This window comes from Megalops cyprinoides, unplaced genomic scaffold, assembly GCF_013368585.1.
Source record: "Megalops cyprinoides isolate fMegCyp1 unplaced genomic scaffold, fMegCyp1.pri scaffold_28_arrow_ctg1, whole genome shotgun sequence".
Classification (NCBI taxonomy): domain Eukaryota; kingdom Metazoa; phylum Chordata; class Actinopteri; order Elopiformes; family Megalopidae; genus Megalops; species Megalops cyprinoides.
In genome coordinates this window covers 240,103-252,500 of record NW_023494724.1, presented here as the reverse complement: position 1 = coordinate 252,500, position 12,398 = coordinate 240,103, and positions in this window count along the sequence as shown.

Sequence of the window (12,398 nt, the reverse complement as noted above, 5' to 3'; positions counted from 1 at the left end):
TCTCACTAGGTTTTCCATTAACACCAGACATCTACACACACAAAGGAGCAGAACTCTGCTTACAGCAGTGTCTCCAGTTTAAAGCTGGGGTCCTCCACTCCAGCAGAGAGCGCTCTCACTCCTGAGTCTCCTGGGTGGTTGTAGCTCAGATCCAGCTCTCTCAGGTGTGAGGGGTTTGAACGCAGAGCTGAAGCCAGAGAAGCACAGCCTCTCTCTGTGACTAGACAGCCTGACAGCCTGCAGAGAGGAGAGAAGAGCTCTTCACTGTCACAGCTCTGGAGAAAAAGCAGGAGAAATTACCAGAGTATCTGACACTCAGTACACGGAGACTACAGCAGAGAACAATAATTACATTAATGCATGTGGGTTGGACCCTTGCAAAAAATGTCATTTGACCATCAAAAAAAATGAACAGCAAGCATGAATGACAAGTATAGCCCCGTACACACTGGAAGAGACTAAGCGACAAGAGACCATGGAATGTTAATGAAATTCGGCGACTTGCAGCGATGTCAGTTGGCTATGTGAAGTGGGAGGGTTCCGATTAGTTTAAATCTCAACTTTGAGGCGACACAATTGAGGCAACTACCAAGGGGAGCGAAGGATACCTTGTCAGTCAACAATATCCTTCGCTCCCATTGGAACCCTGCCACTTCACGTCGCCAACGGTCATTTCGCCTGACATCGCTGCAAGTCTTCGAATTTCATTAACATTCCATGGTCTCTCGTCGCTTAGTCTCTTCCTGTGTGTACGGGGCTGAATGTCCACTAGCGACCAACTGTCAGCGACTAAGGGACGGGCGACAAGCGAATCGCTTTAAATGTGGATGGGCCATTAGAAGTTAAACTGATCAATACTGTAATTGGGTAAAGCACATGACCTTTCCCTGCACATACAATGTGCACCCTCCTCTAATTGGTCTAGTCATCACATCTGGTCACTTCTTGACCAACCAGATGAGAGTGCATTGTATGCAAAGAGAACATGCCCTGCTGCTATATTTAATTAAATCTCTTTCCACAGGACAATACCTCCATTACCATCACTGTTCTCTTACTAATTATGAATATAATAATGCAATAAAAAGTACACGTTTGCAACTGATTCCACAGTTTAATCTCTGGTGCATGGACCCAGGGGATAGATGAAGAAAGAAGAGATGATTCAATTTACCCATACAGTTTTGGTTATTTGAGATAATGATTGAAATTATTTGATAAACCTCACGGCATTATATTCATGACAAAATATCACTGACCTCTGCTTTCTGTGATAGTGTGAGGATAAATGTATTTAAACAATGTTTTAAAATAACTGTTTTACAATCAAACTAAAATGTTGGTGCATTCACCCCTTAATCTAGTTTTGGACTTTGGTCAATGTTTTTCTTCAGGCCACCGATGATTAAAAACTTCAATATTAGGTGAAACTAGCTTTCCAGCCCACATCTGAGCTACGTTTATGCCATACATGGAGTTTAACAACAGCTCAGATATACCTACTATTCTCATGCAGGAGGGAGCCAAAGCAATACTGAGAGGGAAACCAGTCACCTATGCATCAGTAAAAACCCTCAGAGAGGCCAAGCGTTGGAGGTCTAGCACTGGAAAAGCAAATGAGGAGACAGGAAAAGCAGCGACCGGGAGCTGTCAACAGCAGAACAAACTGTCTGCAGTTCCAGTCTGTGAGGGAAAGATCACAGGGGAGTCACTGGGTGAGAGGCTACGGGCTGGTTACAGAGCTTGGAAAGGGGTACAACAAACATCTGATCTGCCCTCCAGAGTCTCAGCCTTAACATCTACTGTGTATATCAACAGCTTTGTACCACTTAGGCTAGATGCAGGGCTCAAGGACATGATACTTCAGAATCTATATTTCTCACACCAACTACTGAAGGTCAACAACTGTCAGTCTTTGAAATGACTGACAACTGAATTTCATCTGTTTGACAGTTAAAAATTTTAAACAATGGAAAAATAATAATATTTATGTTAAGATGAGGTAGAGAAGCTTAAATACAGTAATTAATTTTACAAAGTAAAAGGACAATGGGGTTACAATATGATGTGTAAGTATTTGATTTTTACTGATATTTTTACTCATAGGACAGTGAGCTCTTTTTAACAGCTGGTGAACAGTATTCTAGGCTTACACCATTTTTTCCAGGATTGCGATTACTGTAACAGCATGATTTTGGAATTTATCCTGGCTCCTGTAAATCTCATTTGAACAAATCAAACAAAGATTTTTGTGCCTTTCATAAAGAAAATCTGATGTGTATTGATGGTACATGTGAATTTCTTGGGAACGGCAGTTTAAAAATACATGCTTTTCAGACGTGGAAGTGAAGTCAGGAATTTGTGTGCATTTGGCTTGCTGTCTCCCTCCCCCCTCCTTCTCAGAGCAGTGGCTTCACACCAGCTGTCTCTGAGTGGATCCGTTGCAACAGCAGTAGCTTCAATAGCTGCACCCACCCATAAGTTTTGTAGGCAGATAGCATACCTGCCATCCGAATGTGCTTCCCAGCTGTTGATACCATCACCCCCTGCAGACACATCATTGTTACCTCACATTTGCTTGGAATATCTGATTGGCTAAAGGAGCATTTAGTTTCTCAGATCACACAAGTGGAGTTCCACCTATGACCCACTTCACAGTAGTGCACTGTGTTACATGCAGTGTGAATAATAGCTGCTGGCTGCATGTGAGTGTATCAGAGGATTGCATTTGCCTCAGTGTCCAGACGCTGTTGCAGTGAGACAAACATGCAACTGGTGATTCCAAAAACAGGGTTGCCTCAAGAGGGAATCGTCTTTCAGCAAAGTCAAGGAGACTGATGGTATTTATGAGATTTATTTTTCTTTGTGAGGGTGTGAAGCATTTCGCAAATAAATTGTTCTATATGGTTTTGACAGACTAATTGCCATTTAAACTGTTTTGAACAGAGATTTTGTTTTACATCCCTTACAAATTACACACAATGGGCTGCAGTGTTTCCGTAGTGGTAAGGAGCAGGGCTCATAACTGAAAGGTTGTTGGTTCGATTCCCTGAATGGGTACTGCTGCTGTACCCTTGGGCAGTCACAGTTGCTCCAGGAAATATCCAGCTGTATAGATGGATAACATGTAAAGCTGTAACCTGTGGAAGTCGCTCTGGAAAGAGTGTGTGCTGAATGACAATAATGTACATCCCCTCATCATCTTTAAACGCTGACGAACACAGACATACAGAGTTCAGCAATACTTTCAAATGTCTTTGCTTGAGAACTGTATGTGTGTCTATATAGCTGATATAAATAAATACAAATGTAGATACAAGTCCCAGTCAATGTGAACATTACATTACATTACTTCACTTAGCAGACACTCTTACCCAGAGCGACTTACAAATAAGTGCATCACTATGCTGAGTAGTTATGTAACATAATAAACATAAAATGTAACATAAGGTAATGAACATAAAATGCAGCACAACAGTTAACTAATCAGCATCAACATCAGCATCAACAAACAAATAAGCACTTTTGGTTTTTATAAGTCTCATGTAATTGTCATGTGATGGTCAAAGATTGCGGTCCGGTCGACTGGCTGAGTTTAATGATTCAGAACTTGTTCTTATGGGGGATTTAAACTGGGACTGATTATCATCAGCATCTGATTCCATGAACGGAATACAATATATGATGCTTTAAACCTCATGCAACTTGTTCATGTGCCCACAAAACCAAATTCTAAATTCCTGAATAAATGACAATTAATAGATCTGATACAAACTGACAGACCATATAAATTCTTTAACAAAATGGAAGATCTATTTCACAAAAGCAAGTATCTATTAACTGAGCAGTTTTAACCCTTTCCTCCCAAATGTTTCTGTAGCCTTTACTGCCAGCACTGCACACAGAATCCTTTAGTAAATTTGGCCCTGGGTCTTTTCTCACAGTTGGCTGAACACACTCATGAGAGAGTGAAGGCCAGTCAGGGGTTACTCCGCCTCAGCTTACAAACATTTATTTCTCTTTTATTCAATATGACCTGACTAGGGATGAAACGGGTACCGGTTTCACGGTAAACCGCGGTAAAATTCCCAACAGTTAGTATTACCGTTTCAAATTTTAATTACCATTAAAACCGCGGTTGATTACCGCGCTTGGAAAAACTCACGTTAAATACTGTCCAGCATCAACCAAAGTTAGCAAGTCTCCCAGACTCAGGTGCAGCAGGCAACGTGGGTTTGTTTTGTGTCAAAGAAAACATGGCGGAAGGCAGTGACAGCGCTCCGGAGATTTTTCAGCCTTCTAAGATGACTAAGTCTGAAGCGTGGTCGTATTTTGGTTTTTATAAGAGTGCTGAGGGATTGACTGAAGATGGTCACCCTGACTGCAGAACATGCAGAAAGAAAATCGCTGTGAAAGGGAGCAACACTTAAAATCTTTTGAGTCATCTGCGTGACCACCATCCACTACTTTATATCGCCTTCTTTTGATGTGTGTATTTAGCAACAATAACAGTAATAGGCCTAATAATAATAATATTTGTTCCGCTCTATTCTGCTGCTGTAGGCCTATGCGTCGTGTCTGCAGACTCTATTCGCCCATTGCACACGGTAACACGTTACGTAGTTTTGTCACCCAACCAACATAGTTTGTTCATTTAAAATCCTACAGTCGTTGAATTGGTTGTAAAAGTGGAGAAACACTATACTCCTCTGTATTTATGTCAATTGTTGGGCTCACTGCAATTACTATCACTGTCTTCTTAAGACTCATTTGTATTTATGTAAATTTTGCACAGCGTCATTTCATATACTCAGATGCACATTTGATACGGTTTTCATATGTTTACTGAAGGTATTGGCTATGTCATTATTTTAATGTTTATGCAAACAAAAAGTGCATAGTGCTTCTAATTTTATTTGTGGTTTTCAATATAACACTTGGTGAAACGATTTCAGTTTGTGTATCAGTACTTTTTGAACATTTTCAGCACATTTTAACAATACCACAATAATACTGATAACCGTGATAATTTTGGTCACTATAATCGTGATATTAAATTTTCATACCGTTTCATCTCTAAACCAGACGTTTTCATTCAAAACTGTTTAATAAGGATCTTTCGGGCATTACTTAATGTATGAATTCAATGAAAAATGCTGATGAATCAGGATTATCAAACAGCATCACTCACCTCAGAGTTTGTAGTTTACAGTTTGGACTCATCAATGCAGCACTCAGCAGCTTCACTCCTGATTCTCCCAGGTTATTGTAGCTGAGATCCAGAGTCTGTAGTTTACAGTTTGGACTCATCAATGCAGCACTCAGCAGCTTCACTCCTGATTCTCCCAGGTTATTCTTGCTGAGGTCCAGCTCTCTCAGGGGTGAGGTGGCTGACTGGAGAGCTGAGGCCACAATTTCAAAGGACTTCTCTGTAAGGTTACAGTTACTGAGTCTGAAAAGACAAAAAGCATAAAAATCATTAATGATCAAATATTCACTACAACAAAAGCATATCTACTTAAAACTGTGTCTTAGACAAAAGTAACTACCTGATCCTGTACATCTGCATGGGAAGACCCTGAAAAGCTTTTACAGATTTAACTTTTTTTATCAAAGTACATTAACAGCATTTTATTCTCCTATTGATACCATTTATTTTAATGACTTTTACAGCAGTGACCATCCCAACATTGATTGTGGTGTCTGTGGAAGTGTTGGTCCTCCTCCCAGGACTAAATCCTCCATCACTGCTACTGCGTCTGCCTGCAGTGCTGCTGCTGTGAGACTCTCTGCTACTCCTCAGGTTCCTGATAACCCAGCCACCTGCTGCTGCTGCTTCCATCCCCACAACCCGGCGTTCCCATCAGTGAGATTGCCACCACACTCTCACAACCTTGAAGCGGCCCGTCGGTGTGGTGAGAGACGCTCAAATCTACTTCTCAACTCTCACTCCTAAAAATGTATGGCTTGAGTATAACTAACAGGAGTTTTTAAACAGTCTATTAAAACATCAAAACATAAGACATGTGAACAGAAGTTGGAATCCAAAACAAAGTCATTCTGAACAACCAAAGGAACAACTGAAGAAATGAAAATGGCTAGAGAGTGAGAGCTGCACCTATGAAAAATATATTTTACTGTAAATGAGATGCAGAGACAAAAAATAGACAGTCGTCAATCTGAAGAAACACGACTGGCACAGATTGAACAAACTAACAGATGCATAAAGAACAAGGAGGAAGAAGGTATGGAAACCAACAGATAATACGAAACCTCACAAAGCAGCTGAAGGAAAGCAGTTTCATACAGTTTATGGAAGCCTGTAATTTATTTAACAGCAGTATTTCCTGCCTTTGTTGTAGTACAATGAGTTACAATGAGTTATCTATAATTATCTATAATTTCCTTATAAATAATGTAAATAACGAAAGGTTAAACAATAGGGGACAGGTGGATTCTGAAGAGGTGGGTTTTCAGGCTCCTGCGGAAGATGGAGAGTGATTCCGCAGTTCTGATTGGGTGAGGAAGGAGGGCAGAAAAAAGATGTGGCCGAGTGAAATGGCTGCCACTTTCCCAAAGTGAGGGGACCACCAGCTGCCCAGAGGAGGTTGACCAGAGAGATCTGGCTGGAGTGTATGGAGTGATCAGAGACTGAAGGTAGGACAGAGCAGAGCCTCTTGTGGCCTGGTAAGCCAGCACCAGTGTTTTAAACTGGATGCGGGCCGCTACCGGAAGCCAGTGAAGTGCAGTGAGTAGCGGAGTGACATGAGAATGTTTTGGGAGGTTGAATACCAGGTGTGCAGCAGCATTCTGAACCAGCTGAAGCGACCTGATAGCACAGGTCGGTAAGCCAGCCAGTAAGGTGTTGCAATAGTCAAGGCGGGAGTTGACTAGTCCTTGAACTAGGAGCTGGGTTGCTTGTTGGGTAAGGAAAGGGAGGATCCTTCTGATGTTGTAGAGGGAGAATCTGCAGGACCGGGTGACCACCACGATGTGGCTTGAGAATGTTAGCTTGTCATCCAGGGTCATGCCCAGGTTTTTGGCTGACCTATACTCCTATACATATACTCCGCAGAAATCTCCATCAGACAACGGAGTATTAGGGCCACATTGAGGGAAAAAAAATTCTGAGATTTCGAGAACAAAGTCATAATATTATGAGAAAAAAGTCATAATTTGAGGGGCCGTTTAAGAAATATTTAGGACTTTTGTTACACATACACATATGAAACACGTACGCATTCACATGTGAAATTTTCACACACGCATCCACACTACTGAAAACACACACATATATGTGAAGCGCTCATATAGACATGTGAAAGGCATTCACACACACATATTTATGAAATGTTCATACAGATACACATGGAAACGGGTGCATTTATACATAAACACTCACATAGACTTGTATAAAACACAGAATTTTTCACACATAGTTAAAGTTTCATGCTGAAGCATGTATGTGAGTGTGCAATTTTACAAAAGAGTGTTTCACATGCGCCTGTATGACCATTTCATATGTGTGTGTGAGCTTGTTCCACCTGTATGTGTGGATGTGTTTCATACAAGTCTATATGCGCGTTTCATATGTATGAATGCACCCGTTTCCATGTGTATCTGGTTTTTCTTGTAATATTACGATTTTACTCTCGAAATCTCAGAATTTTTTTCCCTCAATGTGGCCCTAATACTCCGTCGTGCATATATATATACAGTATATCAGTATACATATATATATATATATATATATACATATACACACACACATTTTGAAATAATAAGTGGAACACTCGAGATAAAACTTTTCCTTTTTTTTAATTAATACCCATGCATTCACTCAGTCAGCAATTTTCTGTTGCTACTATATTATATACTATGCTATATATACTCATATTCTGCATATGCATTCATTAATATTTCTAACTCCACTGGGGAAAAGCAGGAGGATCGAGCCCTTTTTTCTCCTGTTGCCATGATGAATCATGTTATCTGCGTTCCATTGATAAGAGCTTTTTATCTCCTTGTGCACGTGCTTTACTCAGGGTTAACTTCACTCAGAGCTGATTGAACTAAATGTTATCATTTGTTCTGAAACCGAAAACTCTGAGTTTGACAGCTCAGGATTAGTCAACCCAGAGTTCATGTTTGAACTCAGAGTTTGTTACACCTGCTTTCTGAAACACCCTCCTTGTTTGTGTTTTCTTGCGTGCATGTGCTTTTGTTTTTGTTTTCAGCCATTGCCCCACCTCCTGTCCCACCCTGCTGCCACACCCACCACCTGAAGCCCATCCTGCACACCTGCTCCCTGTTATCTCATCAGGAGTCTGAGTATTTATACCGCTCTATCTGCTCTGTTTCTCTGCCAGTTCATTGCAGTGTTTCTGTCTGTTTCTGTCCCGGCTGTTTGTCTTTTGCTCGCTCTGGGTTTTATTATTTTTTTTTCTCTCTGCCTGTTTCGTTGGATTTTGACCCTTGCCTTGTGTTTTGGATTTTCTGCTCGTGGATTCTCTGGTTTTGATTTGGACTGTTTTATTACTACGTTTTTTTTGGATTTCCTCAAATAAACGCCTGGTTTGTCATCCTGGTCCAGGCCTGGGTCTCCTACCTGAAGGCCTGACATTCTGTGCTCGAAGTTGATTAAAGTATACAATATAATCACAGACATGCTTGTTGTTCCAGAGTTTTCTCCATCACAGTACCCAGCATGCTCTGGCACTGCTTTAGCCATTTATACATGTAACTGCTTCAGTCCAGCTGTTGTATGAACTCTGTGGCATCCCTGAGTATAGATCTGTACAGTTACTCCTTTCTGTGACTCCTTCATCAGCACTGCACTGCTACACAATGTGTGCAGGATATTCCAAATGACTGCAACACAGCTGCATTGCTGCCTTTTTATTGTCACCCACCGCTGAGATTTCCTCACATGAAAAAAAATTGTACACTATTATCAATCTAGTAAGTAAATCTGATAGATTACATCCTATGTAATAACACCATTCAGAATATAACATATTTAGTAACATTTAGAATAGAACCAAGACCCTGTGATGTATTGTTTTAATTGTTCCCATCACTGACGGGCCGTCAGATCTCTACTGTAGTTTGCTTACAGAATTAACCATATTATAACCTCTGGTTTACCTCCCTCCTACACATTCCACCCCACCCATTTTACCAACTTTCAAGCCAAGCCTACGCCCTTGCTTACATGATCACCACTCAGCCCAACTGTGGTTCTCTGCCACAGCTACCTGCTAATGATTTGGTATATTCATGTTGTTATAATGTAGATTCTGATATCATGGATGTTTTTTGTGAACAACTTTTTTATTTGTATTTTATCTTTTTCCTAACCCTCACCCAGGGGAGAGGGGTAGGATGGGGAGACAAAAGTGCAAAATATTTCAACATCTTAAAAACATGTGGCTGAGTATGGCAAAATAAATACAGTACTTAAAAAGATACAAAAGCTGACCGGAGCCGGTAGGTATAAAAAGAAGGAGAGCTTATCCACTGAGTATTTCTCCTAGTTCCAGAAAGGAAAATAACCCTGACTCCTTAAAAAATGTCACCTAATGTCTGGATGTTACAGCGTGCCCAGGGAGAGAAAACAAAAGGATGACAACCTGTCGAGAGAGCATTATTCCTCCATATGGGGGAATGAGAGTGCAGTGCTGAGGACCACTGAAAAAACTTGCTCACATCGGCCCAAATTTGCAGGGTGTTGGAAATAATGGTGTCAATGCGAATAGAGTAATATCTATGCTTTAGTTCCGCAAATGGTAAGTCTTGTAAACGGTATGGTTGTATTATTCCTTCCTCTATTGAACGACAAGAAACCCTAGCATCTGGCTGAAACCACATTAACATAGCCCTGATCTAAAAGGCCCAGTAATAATGCAGAAAATTTGGGTATGCGAGACCCCCAGCAGATTTTGGACGTGACAGTGTAGCTAGTCCAATTCTGGGACGTTTCCCGTTCCAAATAAATCAAGAGCATAGGGAGTTAATCTGATCAATAAATTTGGAGGGGAGAGAAAGACATAACACTGAAAATAAAAACGTGATCCAGGGCAGCACATTCATTTTAATAACGTAAATTCTGCCGTGGAGAGTGACCTGGAGGGAGGACCATTTTTCAAAATCTGATTTTAGCTTTGTCAGCAAGTTGGTGTAATTGTGCTTCACAACAGAGGAGATATTATTGTAAATAGATAATACCTAAATATATTAATCTATCTCAGCATTTAACAACAGACAATAGCTGTACAATGGAAGGGTCAGTCAGATCTGTGTTCAGGGGAAGTAATACCGATTTGGTCCAGTTAATCCTAAAACCAGAAAAAGCACTTTCTTTCTAATTTCTAAGGCATTTAAGAACAAGTTAGAAACGTCTGACAAATATAGTAAAACGTCATCCGCATATAAGGAAACATGATGCTTCGTGCCTGTATATCTGTGGGAGAAAAGGACTTGCTTTGCCTGACTGCTTGAGCTAGAGGCTCTAAAGATATAGCAAAGAGAAGCGGGGTAAGAGGGCAGCCCTGCCTCGTCCCTCTAGATAAAGAAAACTGGGAGGATAAAACAGGTCCAGTCCATTTATGTCCTCTTGTTCTATAGACTGAACTCACCCCAAAAAATCTATTATAGTTAACCTTATTAAATCCTTTTATAAATTCAAAAACCTCAATTAAATCACCCCTAAGCCTCCTCTCGTTAAGTCTAAATAGGTTAAGTAACTTGAGTCTTTCCTCGTAGCTTTTATATTTCATGCCAGGAACTAATTTAGTTGCCCTTCTTTGAACTTTTTCAAGAGCTTCAATATCTTTTTTATAGTGTGGTGCCCAAAACTGCACACAGTATTCCGAGTGAGGTCTGACTAAAGCATTGTATAATTTCAATATAACCTGCTTAGATTTATACTCAATACTGCTTAGATTTATACTCTCTTACAGCAAATGCCTTTATCGACACGCTCCCTACATCATACTACCTGCACAACAAAATCTCCTCTAGTTTATGTTCAAACCCTAGCTCAACTGAAATTAATCTACTCGCGGACAGAATCGACTCTACTTTGCGTAAAACTCTAGATGCCGTTGCTCCCCTCAAAAGGAAGAAAATCACAGACAAGAAGCTAGCACCTTGGTATAACGACCATACTCGTGCTCTCAAACAAGCCACACGAAAACTCGAAAGAAAATGGCGCTCCACCAAATTATAGGTTTTTCTCCTGGCGTGGAAGGAAAGTCTCCTAAATTACAAGCATGCCCTCACAGCTACCAGATCCAAATATTTCTCTACTCTTATTGAGAGAAACAAGGACAATCCTAGGTACCTGTTTAGCACTATCGACAGATTAACCAAGAGTCCTGCATCAGTTAACCCTACCATACCAGCAATTTATAGTAGCAGTGACTTCATGAACTTCTTTGATAGTAAAATCTTAAAGATAAGAGACACTATACAAAAATTCTCATCAACTTCTGGTTCCTGCCAGGCCAGTCCCATTCCAGATTATGTAGGCATGTCTATTAGGCCCGCCTCGCGCTTTGACTCTTTTATACCCATTGAATTTGGCGACTTTTCTTCTCTTCTCAATTCATCTAATAACTCTACCAGCCAACTTGACCCCATACCAACTGGCTTCCTAAAACAGCTATTGCCTGCAATTGGCACACCACTATTAAATATTATCAATGCCTCTCTTATGTCTGGACACGTACCTCAACCCTTCAAAGTAGCAGTTATCAAGCCTATTCTGAAAAAGCCTAATCTTGATCCCAATGACCTGTCGAACTATAGGCTCATCTCGAACCTTCCATTCCTCTCGAAAATTCTGGAAAAAGCAGTATCAAAGTAACTCTGTGCCTTTTTACACTCTAACAACATTTTAGACGTTTTCCAGTCCGGATTTAGACCTCACCACAGTACGGAAACTGCTCTCCTGAAAGTGCTCAACGACCTTCTACTCTCCTGTGACAATGGCTGTATCTCTCTTCTTGTGCTACTAGACCTAAGTGCAGTCTTTGATACCATTGATCATTGTATCCTCCTTGACCGCCTCGAAAACCTGGTTGGCATAAGTGGACAGGCCCTATCTTGGTTTAGGTCTTATCTATCAGAACGATATCAGTTTGTCTCCATCAACAACGAATCCTCCGCTCGTTCCAGAGTAAAATATGGTATACCTCAAGGATCTGTGCTTGGACCTCTGCTCTCCTCGTTATACATGTCGGGCGGCAGTGTAGCATAGTGGTTAAGGAGCAGGACTCGTACCTGAAAGGTTGCCGTTTCAATCCCCGCTGGGACACTGCTGCTGTACCCTTGGGCAAGGTACTTAACCCACAGTTGCCTCAGTAAATATCCGGCTATATAAATGGATAACATTG